The following is an 18,101-nucleotide window of genomic DNA, read 5'->3' on the forward strand; positions in this document are numbered from 1 at the left end:
TGTGTCAGCACTCCAGAAAGGTCTGGAAGCACAAATGATCATTCTGTTATGGGGGGAAATGCTCTGGCTTGTTTGTAATTCTTTAAACCAATCACAACTGCTGAGATCGAGCTTAGCCCACAATGCAGTGCCAGGCTGGAAGTTGTTTGGGTAAAACATTTGCACATGGGGAGGGAAGCATTGTCATTAAAATGTCTGATTCTCCACAAAAGAAAATGTCACAAAATGATGATATCACAGAAGCTCCTGTGAAGGGATCTGTAGTTTGGTGAAGTCAGTGAGTGTGTTTACATGGACATCAATTTCCTTTTCATGAGGCTTATGCCAGTTACGATCATATTAGGGAAAGAGAAATCGAGTTATTCATATTCCGAGTATACATCCCTGTTTCTTTCAGAGTGCTCCAGTGGCACATTTTGGTTTTTATTAACTAAAAATGTTGTTTCCATGCTTAAACACATGACAAAATACTCCAAAAACCCGATCATAAATAGGTTATTCATGTCCATGTAAACTCACTGACATTTTTTTTTTGTTGTTGTTCTTTTAAATCAAGACTGAAGATGTTTCTGTTTGCCACTGCATTTTATGAAATATTTATCCATTTCTTGCACTGCACTGTAACTTTTATTCTCGTGTTTTATACTCGTCTAAGCTGATGGTAACAGGCTGATAGAGGGGAGGAGAACGCCGGCCTAAATCGCCAGCCAATGACAGGCCGCATTCAACATCCAGTGCTGTAACTGCTGCGAAAGATGAGTTCATATCACTTCTAACATTTTTTTTTCATTTATTCTGCAGCAGAGGAGAGAGAGAGCAGTAAAATGCTGACTGTTATTCAGGAATACAGGGAACTACTACTCAGGCTGCATTTGAGTTCAACCACATGACAAGTGATTGCAAAATCACATCTCCAAGGACGTCATCAACTTCAGTGGAACATTTTAAAACCCACTCACACAAAATGTGCTGGTGGCTGAAATGAAAGGACACTACAGGACCCTGAGTGCCCCAAACACTCAATGAAATGTTTCCAAAGCAAAACATCTTTGTGTTCAATCTATCTTTTCAGCCACTGCGCCTCGGTCTATCCCAGAGACTCCGAGAGGCTTTTCATTATGAAACCACAAGCCCCGCTGGAATTGGACGAGAGGAACTGACAAATTTAACCCAGTCTAGCCTCCCTGGCAAGTTAATATCACGTCTTGCTTTATTATAAGTAGAGAGTGCAGCGAAGGAGTAAACACTTTGGAACGCGGTCGCCATTTCCTTCCTCCAGCATAAATGGTAACATCGCACTGACATGGATAGTGCCAAAGTCGGAGTAAGTGCAATTGCTTTGCATTTGTCCTCATCCATTATTCAAGCGCTCCCACCCTAAGAGTCACACAGTGGTATTGTTTAGATAAATAACACCAATTATCAGTTCTGCAGGGATGGAGGAAAGCTAGAAAAATAATTAAGAGGGTATGAAGGTATTTTAATAATGCAGCGAATGGAGAGAAATAAGTGGCTGAATGTTAAATGCAGTTTAAAATATGCCTGCTCTCTTCCAGGGAAATGGCACGTCTCCAGGGGAGAGCGAGACCAGAAAGAGAAGGAAAGGGAAGGAGACAGAAAAGAGAGATGCTATGTCAATGGTTCAGCTATTTAACTACTAGGAGGTAATTTCTCTACCTTACGGCACCGAGTCCCCAGTGTGAGATCCAAAGAGAGAAGCAATGTAATGCGCGGTCCATTATGGTGGCAATATGGCAGGTTGTCCTCAGTGCACTTAGTTCTCTTGAAAGCACAAACAATTACTGCAAAACGCTGCAGAAAATGACTGAATTGAATAGATTTTTTCCACTCTCACATTGGGGAATAGAGGGAAGACAACACCGCATTCCAACTACGCTGTGCTATTGTTTCCACACTAATTCACTGATGGAGAGGAATAGAGGAGAGAGAGGGAGGGGACAGTGCCCTCACTCTATCTCAACTGAAAGTGTTGGACCTTTGCTACTCTGACTGAAGCGTCAAAGCCTGACTGATTAGCATGATTAGGGTGTCAGCAGATGTTTTTTTTTTTTCAATCTTGTGTGTGCCCCTTTTGTGTGATTCTGTGTCTCCTCTCAATATTCTGACGTTTTTGTAGGTCTGTAAATGTAGTGCAGCTGCATCATGAGCTCTTCTTTTTCCTCAGCAGCAGTTTAAAGAGTTGCTGGGTGGATGACTGATCTTTTGATCCAGGCAGAGCTGATCAGGTCAATGGATGAGAGGAGCAGCTGCTGCAGAGGTGAGTGAAAGCAAACTTTTAGACCCGGCACAATAAACAGTTAAGTCTCACTTTCACTGCTGCTATAAAGATTACTGAGGTGTGATTAACAGACAGAAAACTATCTTCCTAGATAAAAACACTTGTTGAAAAAGTTTTTCTGTAATTTGGAGATTAAAAAAAAGGTAATAAATCTAATATACTGCAATACTCAACATATTGCAAACATAAATTGCTTAAATTGCAACAATATTGTATTGCTACTTAATTATTGTGATAATATCATATTGGGGGCCCTCTGGTGATTCCTATCCCTACTTCTTATGACGGCATGAGTGTCATTTTTACAGAAATCAAACTGTTCCACTGCCATGTTTCAAATCTGATAATATGTGCAGCTACAGCTGCGATGCAAGTAAAGCAAATTTTCAGAAGAGTGTATTAGATCTGCTGATGCAAAGATGGCACAAGTGCTCACACATACAATATTTTATTTTGAAATTTCCTCCAGGCGTACGTGGATGAGAGATTCAAGAGAATAAACAGCGGTTAAGAAAAAGAAAGAAAAAAAGATCAACCGCGTCCAAAGCCAACACAAGTTTGACTCTTTGCAGTAAGCGAGTGGTTTTAAACCAAACTGAAGTAAGCAGCTGATTTCAGGAAAATCGATACATTCAGAGCAGCTGAGTGTACATACTGGGCAGAATGTGACAACACCAGAAAATATATTTCACTGATGGTGTACATGACAGATGGAGAGAGAGCAGAGTGGAGTAGCAGTGGGGGGATTTGTCACTCCTGCAGACCAGAGGCACCATGGCATGCTTAATCATCTCTGCTTTACGCTGCTGGAACAGTGGGTGTGTGGGTTGGGCAGAGCTTCCAGGCTGTAGCCTGGCTCCTTTCCAGTCAAAAGACCATCTTCAGCCGCTCTCTATCTGAGGAGAAAACTGAATGGGCTTGAGGGTCCTGCGGCATCCTATCAGAGCCAAAACAGCCGCCTTTAGCAGCTTTTTATCCCCGTCGTAGGAGCAGTAGGGGAGGGCTTAGCTTCAGCTGTACTGCCTAACAAAATGGCGAACCATCTGCTTTCAGTTGCAGACACAACATCCACTGTCAGCAAAGCAGAGCAGGGGAAAGAGAAGGAGATGGGGCTGGAGATGGAGGTGACCTAGGGGGTGTGAGGGGTGGACAAGAAGCTAAGGGTCTGACTTGACCTCAGCTTCATTTACAAGTGTTTTTTTCCACAATATCTCCACATGAAATTATTTCCTTTTAAAAAAACTACGATACCACCAGCAGCAGTCAAACTGCAGGAAGACAAACAGACATGCGAACAGACAACAAAGCAAAACAAAGATGCCCTTCATAGTGGTCAAAGTCCAAACTATAATAACACAGGAAGGTGGAACAGTTTAATCAATGCTGGGCCCACTGTGCACAGACTAAACAAATATTTTGATGAAAAGCAACACCGGCTGCCAAAAAGCTTTCACTTTGACCAAATGTCTTGTATTTCCATGCTTTGGAGCACACAGAAACTAGAAATCAGAAGAAAAGTAGATTTGGAACCTAACCCTGGTTGCGAGGTCTAAACTTGTGATGCTCAACTTAAGGCTTGCAGGCCAAATCTGGCCCCTATAGGGTGCCAGGTGCCCCCCCCCCACCATTTTCTGATTCACTTTAAAAATAAAGTGATTCACATGGGGGACTGTTTTGTACTTTGAGTATACACAAGGTGATAGAGTGCATAAAACATCATCAAAATTAAGCTTTTTTACAAAAAAGGCCAGTGATAGATTCCCGCGCAGAGGCCTGACACGGGTCCCAGCTAAGTCCCTAATGTCCTAAAATCCGAGAAATGTCCTAAAATCTGAGAAATGTCCAAAAAGCCTAGAAATAGCCTTAAATCTGATAAACATTCTAAAGTCCTAGAGACATCCTAAAATCCTCAATAAAATTGCAAAGGTGGCCCCAAGGCAAAGCAAGTTGAGTATTCCTGGTCTAAACAGTGCGCTATTAAAGTGGTAATTTCATTTCTTTGAAACTCTCCTGAATTATTTTTAGAAAATGAGGTGTAATGTATGAGTACATATACCAAAATACTCTAACTTCACCTGTTTATTGGGCCCCTTAGGAATAACAACAAAGCCCAAATATCAAATAACACCACAAGCAATTTCACCCAAAAAAAGCTGGAAAACCAAGTCTGTGGTTATTAACCACAATATTAGCCGCTAATATCAAAAGGTTAACAAGCCCCATCTTTCCTGTAAGAGAGAGAGGGAGACAAGCAGGCGAGCTAAATGAGCCAGATAAGGCCAAGATCTCAGCAGGAAGCAAGGATCTCTATCTGCAACATTACAAAAGGGAAAAAAAATTCACCCCTCACAGACTTCAACAAGCTTCAACTTTTAGGTCAAAGGAAAAGTTTACTTTTGGCGACTAACAAGGCTGGGAGTGAGTGAAAAAAATTCAAATGAACACCTACAGAACGAGCTGCGGCCTCTTGATGTATTCTGAAGCGTTCATTGAAAGAAAACTCAACAGAGCGTATGTTCCCATACATCATTAAAGTGCAGGGAAAGTATCTAACCAAACCTCGCTGAAACAGAATGTAATGGAAAAAAAGGAGATGAATTTCACAACAATGGAGTATTCGGCCTCTTGTACAAAAACTTTTTGGTCTTGTAATGCAGTCATCTATGATATGCAACGGCCCAGATGACTGCTTCACCTGTTGCAATGCAGAGCACACACATCTTTACACCAGAATTTATTAGTAGTGAAACACTGCGGGCTTTTAACAACACAGCTGCAGAGTTAAAATAGGAAGGGGGTGTTAGAAACCACATTACGGTGTGGGAAGTCTAATCTATTCAGGCCCAGCAGTGTGGGAGCCCCCGTTTGTCTTTGAGAAATAGGAGCCACCACACCGGGCAAGGAGAGCAAGGGGCTAGAAAATGAGGCTGTCTGCTTGATAAGTATGGGCTGTTACCTCTGTCCCAAATCCACTTTGCTCAGCAGTCATAAAAGGTTTGGGAGCCCAGCTTAAGGTGGTGCCCTGATACGCTGCCTCGCTCTCTCCCTCACAGTTTCTCCCTTGCTCTCAGATGAGAGAGACAGAATGGAGACATGGAGCTTGTGCTGCATTTCCCATCATGAGCCGGCGTTGAAAGCATATTTCTGGATGTTACAGGGCTTACTGTCAAGGTGAGGTGTGTGTGAGCTCAGGTAATGTGTTCACAGAATGCATGTCAAGACATTTTTTTGCTTCAGGGTTTGCAACAACTCTGTCATCGCCAGAAAAAAAAAGTGAATAACTCACTTGTGCAACATGTATTCTATGATGGGTATTTTTGTGTACCAGCCTATATACAGTTTACAATTCCAGCAGAAAAATACACAGTTTTAAAACCATAGGTGTGATATCCCAGAGGAGGCGGTAAAGAGGAGTGGGCGAGGGTCTGCACTCCACACAAAGACCCCCTGTTCTTTCCTATTCTACCCTTGGCGCAGCAGGAAGCCTCCTCCCTTCTTGACCCACCGTCTGAGAGCAGCCATATTGACTGCCCTCCTTATTGAGCCGCTCTTGAGACAGAGCAGACCACTCAAAACCAGTCACTTTTCCAACAACAGAGGCCTTTCTGTGGCTCGGACTTAAGGGACAAGAAATCCTGAAATGAAAACGGGCATTTACAGCCAATGGGAAATGGTCATTACAGTTTAAGAGGCTAAACAGTAATACAGACATTGTGATCATTATGTAGGAAGCAGGGGTGTCGGTTTTGGTTAATTTTGCTTTTGACAGTCTGACACCCATTAACCGGTGACTAACTGGTTACTTAAAAAAAACAAAATAAAAATTGCAAATTGACACAAAATGCAAGAGGCCTTTCCTTTTCTCTTCCAATGCTCTTTTAGCACTTTTACACAAAGATAGTGCTATAGGGCCTAAAACGACCTTTAAGGTTCAAGGTTTATTTATTGTCATTCTGTACATGTTGACACATGAAAAGAAGAAAGAAGAAATGACTTAACACCTATTTCTTATAACTTTTAAAAAAGGCCGATAATAAGACGGAGAGAGCAACATGGTGAAAACACGATTAAAAACAGGGCAACATGTTAAAAACATTGCTTCCTTTGCATTTCGGCGCTGTTTCCACCTCCTGAGAAAACTCCGTCCCCATATTATGAGATCGTACCTTATGAACGGCGAGGCAGCAGAATGGCACAACATTCCCGCCTTGAACAGGCAGCGTAAAAGGTGCTATTCACTTAGTGAGCTTTAGGGCCACGTTTCTAAGCACAAATGATTTAGAGGAGTTGAAATTTGAATGCCATATGATGTAAATGTCTTTCCTTTTACAGTATTTTCTGTTGGTTTTGCTGACAGACAGCTAACCATGTTACCATGCAGAAATAAAGCCTGCTGCCCAGCCTCCAGTAGAGCTAATGCAAATGGGGGTTTGCAGATCAAAATTGAGCTGCTAACTCACCACGGTTACCTGGGGGGAAGACAGGTTGGGCGAAATGTTTCCTCTTGTGGGTAATTCCCGAATGAGTGGCGCTGCTCGCTAGTTAACACCAGCCCTGGCTCGTGTGCAGTGCAGTAAACTGAAGAGCAACAAAATGAACTTGTTGACCTGCATGAATAACAGGTCAATAATATTCCTGGTGGTTAACAAATTAACAGTTAACCGTTGACATCACTAGAAGGAAACAGTTTTCACAGTCTTTGTTCTGTATTCCTGTTATAAATGTGTCACTGGATCCCTGATCTTCAAGACCTTTATGAGGAAACAACAAGCTGAGCGTAGAAAATCTTTCACAGCCCATCAAGGATAAATGGAAACCTTCCACGCAGGTAAAGGTGGAGGCGGGGGGGCTGCTCTGTAATGAAGCTGAGCACTTCATTCACCGAGCTGCTGCCTCTCCGTTATTTCCATCCCTCCATTGTTTGTCCTTCCACCCTCAGCGTCAGGGTCGCTTTAATGACACTAATGGAAATGGTTGTCTGTGCTTCACTCCCACTCTTTCCTCTCCGCCTCTCCTTCATCTTTATACCTGCGACTCTCTCTCTGCAGAATCCTTCATCTCTCAAAACTCCCGTCTAAAGCCCATCTGTCTCCAAGAAACACCTCAGGGAAATAACAATGATCCCGAGACCGAGTGTAGAGGGACGAGGTGTCTTTAATAGAAGAGGAGAAGGAGCTGCAGCTAACTTCCTTCATTCGATGTATGTATCTATTTGGGGAAAAAAAGGAAAAGGTGTGTCCTTTTCCAATCAAAGGACGAGTACGGAGGTCCCTTCAAGGATTCTAATACAGAGCGGCTGCAAGTTGAGGCGGCTAGCTTACTTTCTTTCATTTTGTTAAAACTGACATTTGGGCACTTGACTTGAAACGAATGAAAGAAGTGAAGATTTGAGTGGAGACATCTTTTTCATTACCAAGAAATAGAAAAGAAAGGAGAAGGGGGCACATTCATTAAGACAGATTAGTGTTTTCAATGCTTTGAGAGACATTTATCTCTTAAAATGAGTCTGGAGAAATCTGAGAAAGGGCAAAATCCCAGGTTAGAGGAACAAACCTCCACTGAAGAACCAAAACAGGAAATGACCTGAAAAAGTGCTAACACAAAATAGAGATAATAATAATTTATGATAATTATATTAGTTATATAGTTTGTTTTTTTTTTGCTTCGTTATTTTCTAATAGATCAGCTTGTCAGATGTTACAGCTCATAGTTCAGTTCATTTTTTTGCAGATTTGTAACAGAACTTTTTCAGACTTAGTGTGGCCGGTCATGTATTTCTTTTGGGAGTTGACACCAGGAACAATATCTGACATGCCTGAGGGAGGTAGCTATGATCGGGGACACCACAACCCACCAATTCTGGTGTTCTCAGCGTTCCCCACAGCAGTTGATGAAATGAGGGGTTGAGGCCAAGCCATAAAGGGATGGACAAAATGATTGGGGCGCCGAGCGCACACTGGCTGTCCTGCGCTGGCACCCGCTCAACTGGCAGATTAAAAAGAGGAAAGGATCCAATTTTTTCAGCTCGCAGTTCTCTGTCATCCTGTCTGCTCGGTGCCATTGTAAAACTCTGGAGGCCCGCAGAAAACATGACAGGGTCAGAGGCGGGGCCGGGTCACTGCTACGCCATCAGCTTTGGCTTCACTGAATAGTGCCAGAAAATGTTGTTCCAATACAAATGTCAGTCTCTCTTTAATCAGATGAAGAAACAGATCCTACTCCAACGATCTGCTGGTTAATGGGATTAGTGAATGCTTTGAGCGCAAGAGTCCGGCAAAATATCAAATTTAAACAACCATGTCTGATGTGCACAGTTTGTAACCTGCAGGGATTTTGATCCTGACTCTGTGTCAGGGAATGGCATTCTTACCCTTTAGTAACCGTGTCATGCTGTAGCATAAGAGTAATTAAAGAGTACTTAATCCCTCTTTCCCAAAAACCACACACACTGACCCGTATTTCCTGTTTTGCAGCGAGAGGCTCAACCCAAGACCACCTTAGAGACACGACTGCTGCTGCAGCTTCTGCAACCTATAACCAGCTCCACAACTAACAGTTTAAATAATAAACCACGGTGTAAGATAAAAATATCCAACTGTTGTTCCAACCAAATAAGCAGTTTGAATGCAACACTTTCCATTTTGAAAGTTTTGGGTCTGCATTAGTCCTTCTTTAATGCATTTTATGTTATCTTAAATCATTGCAAAAAATAAGTGACCTACAGTGAAAAAGCAAGTTTGAACAGCAAATTCTTTTTTATATTGTTGGAATTTTTAGGGCTATATATCATTTAAAACAGGAGTCATCAGCACTTTTTTAGGCCGATTACCCCTTAGGCGAAATAGAGACAGAGCAGGGGACCTACCACTACATAATTTGCATAAAATGAAGGTGTATGTTAAACTTGCCGACAGTAACGTGGTACAGATTAAACTGCCATGCATTAACATACCCAGTATATACTCATAGTGGACCCCCTATGGTTTGACGACAGCCTGTTGAAGACCCATGGTTAAAAAAAATACAACTCCAGTACGATTACCTTTAAAGTAATACTGATGCCAATAGAGTGATTTATTAGATATTTTTTCTACCTTATATAATACTCATCATGTAAATGGAAAGATTCAGTTGCGCAAAATGCCACAGGATACCACAAGCTTGTATTATAGCCATATTTTCGAACATTTTGATGACATCTCGGCATGCTGAACTGCCAACTCAGCCATAAACACCACCCTCGACGGACTGTACGGGTTGTAGCTGCTGCGGTCGAAGGCCAAGTTAGTGCCTCGCTTAACCGAAAAATGCTTGGTGACAGCAGAACCATACAAATTGTCACCTTTTTCTATAATTCTTTTTCTCTTTGTGTATTTTGAGTATTTTAAAGGTCAAAAGTCCTGACTGAAGACCACAGTCTCAGGGATAGTTTGACTTTTGTTGAATCACATCATTTTCTTACTTAAGCTGAGTCAGTAAAACCCATAGATTTCTTTTTTGTGTGAGTGTGTGTGAGTGTGTGTGTGTGTGTGTGTGTTCGTGTGTCACAGCATGCAGTTAAAAGAGAATGCTGAATGGCGAGCTGAAAATTGGCTCCTCTGAAAAGTAGGGAAATAGCCCTCCAATGCTGAATGATTCATGCTTTGCACTCATTAGCGTGGCATTAATTTTTCATCAACGTTTACAACAATTACATTTGGAACCCGTGTTTCTGAAATATGCATATTTGTATTCCTCCGCCATGGCAGCGCATTTGAGCTGGATATACATGTAATCAAATTGTGCTCTCAATAATGGAATTAGAGAGTTTACAAATACATAACTCTTAATTAAACTTGATCGTAGCGACACTTAGTAATTAGGCTAAGCTAGACTCCCGTCACTATTCAAAATGCCATCAGAACTGCAGAGACAAAAGAGTCACTATGGGTTTTTCCCACTGTGTAAATACTACCACTACCCCCAAAGCAAACTATCATTTATACCATATATATTCATATATAATTGCAAATGATACCACATTAACCTTGTTATCCTAGGAGACATATATACTGATGTAAATAATTAAATACACAGAATAAATTAATAAAATAATGGATATAAAAATGAAACCGGCTATTATATTCTATTATTTTGAGTATGGCTGAACATCAATACATGAAAGTAACACCTGAAGAACGGACTGCAAGACAAAGCTCCAACAGACGAGGGTGTTTGAGAGGGAGATGGAGATCCAGGAGGGACTGGGTAGACGGAGGAACCTCTCTCACCTCCCCTGGTTGTGATAATTAACCAGCACTGATTGAGGCTTGAATTCCCCCTCTTATCAGGCTCCCCACGGGCCCTCGTTGAAGAACTGGCCCACTGAGACGATGGCGGCACATGCGATCAAACTGTGAGAGTTTGTGTAGAAACGGTGTGTGTGGGTACAGTGTGTGAGAACGTCAAAAACTCCGCCTCACCGTGAATAATTGGAAAGCAAAACAGCGAGAAACAGCATGTTTCTTAAGCTAAATGGGCACCCACGGAGCAGTCAGACTAAAGGTTAAAACCATCACTTAATGTCAGGATTTGAGAATTAGGATAACCTTTCATGGTTATCAGAGAAGGCTGACTAAAAATCTCACTATGGTGGCTTATGCCATTATCTGCTGTTTTTGAGTAAGATTCCCTTCAAATCGAACTCAATACTTGTAACACGATTAAGCAGAGATCAAATGAACATTTCCTTTTGACCTATGAGACATTACAGCATCATTCAAAAAAAAAAACACAATATAGGAGCAGGTGGTGTTTTTAACAAAGAGAGAGCTAGTGTGTGAAATATCAGTAGTAGGGATGTAAACAGCAAGAATATTTTCGACCTGTTATGCATGTCCGACCTACGCTCCACTGGCAAAAATTACCCACTCAGGCACGCTCGAAGTTCAAGTGAGACATGACCTGAGACAACAAATCTGTAAAACAGTGAAAAGAATTCTCTGTCCACAAGTCGCGATGTATATATGTGCCTCACAGACCACTGCCATCTAGTTAAGTCAACTTTATTTATAAAGCCCAGTATCATAAAACACGGTTTGCCTCCGAGGGCTTTACAGCATCACATCCCTCTGCCCTTAGACCCTCACACTGCCTAAGGAAAAACTCCCCAAAAAGAACCCCTGAAAGTTGAATTACATTGATGACAAAAAGAAAGGCGCATGTCATATTACAATAATGACAATGCTGCCTAAAAGAAACATTACTGCAACCTTTTCCATCGCCGTGTCATTTGTTGCGTGTAACTTTGACTCTTCCAGGACGCACTGAAGTATGAAGGCAGTCATGTTCAAAATGTTTGTAGTAGACGTACTTTCGAACATTGAGGGAGTATAAATGGTACCAGTTAATCTGTGCTTTGCTATGGAAAGTAAAATTAACCAAATCTGACATCCCTAGCCAGTACTATACAGTAAAAAAAAATGCCCCAAATTCTTTCAAGACATTGTGATTTTTGAAGTTTTCAGTTAGCTCTGCCATGCATGAGTTATCTGATACGGCTTTAAAAATCAGCGAGCAGTGGGCAAACATGGCCAGGAAGCAGTTGACACACTGGGCAGATTGAGCCCAGTTCCTCCTCTCTACATGAACAACAACAGATGAGATAGTCATCTGAGACAGGAAAGCACATTCATCTTGCCACCCACCAGCTCCACCCCGTCCCCACCAACCCCGATACTAAAGAAAATCATGCGGCTGTAATGAGATATCCTATAGATTTTTTAATGAAACACAATATTGCATTCTCTTGCCCCTGGTTTTCTCTGCTATCACACTCACTCACACAAACACATACACACAGAAAGGAAGGAAAATCAATATAATCCAGTATGCCTTGCAAAGTCAAACACCCGGCAATTTATCAGTATTGGATTTCAAAGTCTGGATCTTTGGCCTGTTTCGTCCTTGACTGCTGTCATTTCTTTTTAATCGTGAAGGAAAAGAATTGAAGGGGATGCCTACATTTCCCTCACAGGGTGGCAATGGTTAATACAGCATCTGGTACGAAGAGCTGAGGATGAAAGTCACATCGGACAAGTCTACTGGAGGTCAAACCCAGCCGCTCAGTTGATCACAGACTCTGGCTCGGGCTCCTTTGAGCGCTCAAGTGTGGCCAATCTCCCTCTGATAAGCTTGCTGCCAATTACCAGCCCCAGACACAAAAACATTTCAAACTATCTCAATTTCCCCCTCTTGTTAAGATAAGCATCTGCATGCAAATTCTGCTAATTACAAGAAGAAAGCTGAGTCACCCGCTTTTAAATTCCCAGCGAACATTAGCTGACTATTACAGACTAATTCTTATCACATGAACAGAAATGATAGAATTACTTTCCTCTGAAAAAGAAAAAGTCTTGACATAGTCTCCAATTTGTATCTTTTCTATCTCACACTCAACAACAGTGTCTTCCTCTATAATAACCCCACCACTGTGCCGTTAACTCTTTAAAACCTGAGTAAACTGGCTTTATTTCTTTAAAAAAATGGGAAGTTACAAGTTATGAGTTACAAAAAAATTATCTGAAATTTAGCACAAAAAAAAGTTTTTAAAAGGTTAAAAATAATAATAAAAATAAAATTAGAAATAAATATATGAATAAATAATAATAATATAATAATAATAATTTAAAAAATAATAATTATTTAGCATTATCATTATTATTTTAAAAATATAAGATATAGATAGATATATAGTTATATTTTAGTAGTAGTAGTTTTCTGGACATTTCCTCTATTTCTTTTTTAATAATTATCCCCAGATAATGACTCTCTCTCTATTTTCAGGTCATTTTCTTTACCTTATTTCTTACAATTTATGGGACATTTCTTGCCAATTTGCTCATTGCCTCTTTAGCTCTGTTTTCAAAAGAAATCAAGTCCATTTGTTTAGGTTTCAAAGGTTTAAAATACATGTGAAAGGTGTCTGAATGCAGCACGAGAAAACTGACGTCGCTTAAAGTTTCCAAGGGTTAACCTATGGCACTACAGCAACTGCTTTTATATAAGTAGTATATATGCAGGACTTCTCATGCTTTTCACCCTTTTTTTGTTCTTTTCAGAGTGAGTTGTTTGTGGCTTCAAAGTGGTCGGCGAAGAGGCGCTGTTAGCAGGCTGCTGATAAAAGAGCAGCCAGTCGCTGCATGTTCGCAGAGATTTGGAGGAAACCATTTAACACTGGAGCACGGGAGAGATCAAAGCCTTCGAGCCAACACTGGGAGGGAGACTCAATTACTATTTTACTTGAAACTGGATGTTGCCCCTCCAAAAAAAATATACTCTGGACAAAATATCCAGGGCATATGGAGGAGCATGGGCACAGGGGGGAACGCTATCTGAAGACAGTGGAGTAATAATGGTGGAGTTAAGTGTGGTTACAGGGGTTAAGTGTTTGCACCATGGGCATAGTTAGATTACAAAATGAAGAGGCTGTGTGGGGCATAAAGGGAGGTCTCTCAGATATTATTACTGTAGTGTACAAGACTGTCAAGCTCCCTTTGAAGTCATGAAAGCATCTTTTTTTTCCTGGAGAGAAGCTTTTTTTTATTTGTAACGAGAGTGCACTTGCATCACCTCCCACTTCCAGCCTGCAGACACAGGCCAATTCCCCGCTCAGTCCACAGATATTTCAATCGTCAAGAATAAATACCTTTAAACCCACAACAAGCAAAATTACAGAGCAAAACCTGGGCTCAACAGATAGGACAGCAGACCAAAATATATACCTTGTATTTGCCAACTTTGTCTCCGATAAAGAGTTTGAATCCTCGCGTTTATCTGTTCAGTTTTCCTTTCAATTTCCAGAACATGGCAAAGCAGAAAATGCCATGAAACATCAATTTGGCTCAGGAGGAAGAAATCTTCTCCTCACTGCATTAAGTGCAGGAATGAGAGACCTACTTGGTCTCTGTCCAACCAAAGTCTGACCAGATGTGCCAACAGCTGTAATGCTGTAGGATGCTGTGTCATTTAGCAGATGGGAAGTAGTGGTGTTACATCAGTGTATTAAACTAAGATGACCTGCAGAACTGCACCTCTTCCTATCTGGACATAATGCCAACGAACGAACACTAGATTAATTCAGTGTTTCTGAATAAGGATCTCACAGCATGTTGTGACTCAGCAATTCACCTTAGAAATAATCTGCTTGTACGAAAAAAAACGCTCGACCCGGCTCTATTTTGGTGAACCGTTTCTTAGGCTTGCTCAGAGCTCGATAGGCTCCATGTATGTTGTTGTCTTGTCCATTTTATTATTATGCTTCATCTGCCAGAGTTCACTCTCTCATGATGTGTTGATGATTAAATTAAAGCAATGCTTTTTAACCAAGTGTTCACATAGACAATACGCTATGTCATGAAGGGAATTGTTCATGTACTTGCTTATGTACTATACGCATTACCTCGAGGACTCCACTAGAGGGCACATTAGAGATTGCACTGTAAAAATGATGCAAAAAATAAACATGATTTCACTCAAGTATGGAACTATATTGCTGATTTTTGAGATCACCGCAGATCACAGCAGAAAAAGTGCCGTCATATATGATATGCATCAGGCACGATGTGACAGTGGTGAGTAGGTAGGGCCGCACATTAATCAAATATTAATCACAATCGCAAATTTGGTTTCCCACAATTAAATGTGCAGAATTAATTGCTATATTGACAAAAAAAAAAAAAAAGGCGTGCTCAATATCATTAAAAAAAGTCGTGATTATCATTTTGGCCATAATAGTGCAGCCCTAGTAAGGTTGTAGTGTTACATCGCTTTAGATAGATATAGCATTTTATCAATTTAAAGTGAAAACATGGATACATATTGTTATCTTGCTGATACACCTTTGTATTGAGATTGTAAAAAATAGCAGTCTCACCTCTGTCTCACCATTTCCATCCAGGAGCACCTCCGTCAGAAACATTTAAACAATGCCAGCTGCCTAATGCCAGGCAGAAGATGGTAAGCAGCCAAGAAAAATACAATGAGGATATTTACTGATATCGTCTCATATCAGTCGCAGTCCTTTGAACTGAATCAAACCAAAATCCTATCATGGCAGACTTTGTGGTATCAGCAAATATCACAGAATAGAATCAATATATCATATCGTGATGAAACTTGTGATACACATGCCTAAAGTCGAGTATGTTTCTCTTGTTATGCCAACACTGCCCCCACTGTTCATGTGTTTTATGTGTCTTACAGCATTTCTTAATGTGTACAACCACCACTCCAAGGAAGCCATCATGCACACATGAACATGTACTGAAAAGGAAGTATATCCCCAGCCTTAAAAACAGAATGATTTGCAGAGTTTTTTAAGCTGATACTATCTTTGATCCCCTCCTTCCTTTGGGACCTTCTGCTGTGTTATCAGCACGTCTAGCTTTCATGCATTTATCATCATACGTCCATTTCTGCTCAACCATTCCACTTCTTTGTTTGCACCTTTGTTCCACTGCAGCCGGCATTTCTCTTCTTCACACTCCAACAGTGAGCGTGAGGCCTGTGCCAGTCTCCGAGGGTGTAACTACGACAAAAGAGCTCGCAAGGAGCGCTGATGGCATGAATGGGAGGTGAAGCATGGCATAAATATCACCCATTAACAAAGCATCGCATCACCACACATCCTCACGAAAACTGCATTCCTGGTCACAGAGACTGATTTTGACATAAAGACATGCATGTGACCTGTGTTGATTTCCCATTTTACACTGCAGCACAAGAGGGTTGTTCTTTCTTATTCCTGTCCAACAGAGGCTGAACACTCATTACACAGTGAGCTTATCTCTGCTCTCATTCCTATCAGCTCGGACAGCAGGAGCTGCCCAGGCTGCTGTGGATGCTAATGCGGATCGTATTGCCGGTGAGGAAGAGGTGCAGTGATGTGGCAACAAGACAGAGTGATGGGTTTCCTTTTTTTGTTGTTGTGCAGTCAAGACATCAGAAAAAAATCCAACAGGACACAACAAGGTGAATGTCACTCACTGTGTTTGTACGAGCATCTCAGAGAGAGAAAGAGAGAGAGAGAAAGTCGTCTCATTTGTTTACAGAGAGAATTATGGCTATGTGGCCTCAATCAGTCTGGCTTAGATAAGAGCAGAATGAAAAAAGAGCTTTGTGTCCCAGCAGCCACAAAAGGACAAAGTGACTCAATCACTAGGAGTGTCATTTCTCACTGTTCAATCATTTATACAACAAAAACACAGTATGAAATATAGGGTGTGTGTTTATTCTTAAGCCTACACTGTCTGAATTTACAGACAAATGTTTTTGATGACATGATATTAAAAAGATAAAAACAGCTATTGAATTCAGCTGAAAATGTCACCTTGTCCCTTTTTGCCGACACTGACTGAATGTCTTTGTCTATTTCTTGTGGTCAAAACAGAGGAAAAACTTTTGTAAAATCTCATTAGTAGCCTATATTCAAGGGATGTCAACTGTCAACTGCAATGAAGATTTTTTTTTTTTTTTTTTTACATGTTATGCATGTCAGTCTAAAGGTTAACTTTCACTCTTCAGTTTACAGCACTGCCACGCCACTCATTTGGTGATAACCGCTTGTAACGCTGTCCCGACTCAAGAGTGTTGCTATGGAAACATTGCGTCCACTGTCAGCGCCCCTCCTCAGGTCTGCCCCGTGAGCACACAGCTCAATTTTGAGCCGCAAACCCCTTTTAGCATTTTTAACTGTTAGCTCCGTTAGCACAGTGAGCAGAGTCAGCATAGATAGTGTTGCTTATATAGTAAACAATGCTAACAGGGTTTTGCATGTTTCTGCAGCTAAGCCCAGCAGTGATTACCGAATGACTGGCGCCGCTATTTATGTTAACCTGGCTAATCAATGGTGACCCGCTTCTTTATAGCCCTTTTGGATTATTATGGCTCCAGTGTGTGACTTTTATATAGCATGTCGGCATCACAGAACTGAAAGAGCTGTGACTGGCGTGACGTTTAACACAACAGCCGTCTCTCGTGTGACATAAAACATCAGAGTCAGCAATGCTTTCTAAACAATAACATCGGCACAACATGACAATAACAATCATTTACCTTCCCTATTATATGCAGGCTGATCTTGTCCTCTGCTCAGAGGTTAAGGAGCTCCTGGATCTCATTGTTTTCCCTATTTTCAGACATTTACAGCTGCTGTCCTCCTCCTTTGTGTTAGATGCTAACTGCTACTAGCAACTTTTTAAATCTCCTGTGGTGGGACGCACACATAACACACAACATCTTGCCAGCTGTCCTGTTTTTACTGACACTATTTCTGCACTGTTATTACCCTCCCATGGCCACAATCCTACCTTAAATACAGATCAGCGAGGCGGCATTACAGCGCGAAATTTCTGCCTTCAACTACATGTCACTATACCTGTACAATGACAATAAAGGTATTTTGACTCTGATTCTGAACAGGCAGCGAAAAAGGGGCTTATCTTTCCACAAATTGGCCTGTCTGACAACAAAAAAACAAAGCATTTCCTTAAGAAAACATTAAAATTTTACCACCTTTAAATGGATAGTGCTTTGAAATGCAGCACTAAAGCTCAATGAGTCAGTGGTGCACCGGACTAAATAAAAAAAAGACCTCTTGTAATACAGGCCACTTTTCATGGTGTTTTCTTTTTCTTAAAAATGAATCTCTCAGTTAACAGTATCAGGACTTTGAGAGCAAAATTAACTGCTACTGACACCCCTAGTATAATTATATAGGAGTAATAAATGTTGGTTTTGCCAAAAGAAACTAGTGCCACTAACT

At 41.1% G+C, this 18,101-nt stretch overlaps 1 protein-coding gene across 8 annotated transcripts in view; it reads right to left on the reverse strand.

Moving 5' to 3' along the window:
* neo1a (neogenin 1a) overlaps positions 1-18,101 on the reverse strand; it is a 216,606-nt gene that overhangs the window by 136,125 nt on the left and 62,380 nt on the right. The gene's annotated exons all lie outside the window — the stretch shown is intronic.

Source organism: Plectropomus leopardus, chromosome 1, assembly GCF_008729295.1.
Source record: "Plectropomus leopardus isolate mb chromosome 1, YSFRI_Pleo_2.0, whole genome shotgun sequence".
NCBI classification, from domain to species: domain Eukaryota; kingdom Metazoa; phylum Chordata; class Actinopteri; order Perciformes; family Serranidae; genus Plectropomus; species Plectropomus leopardus.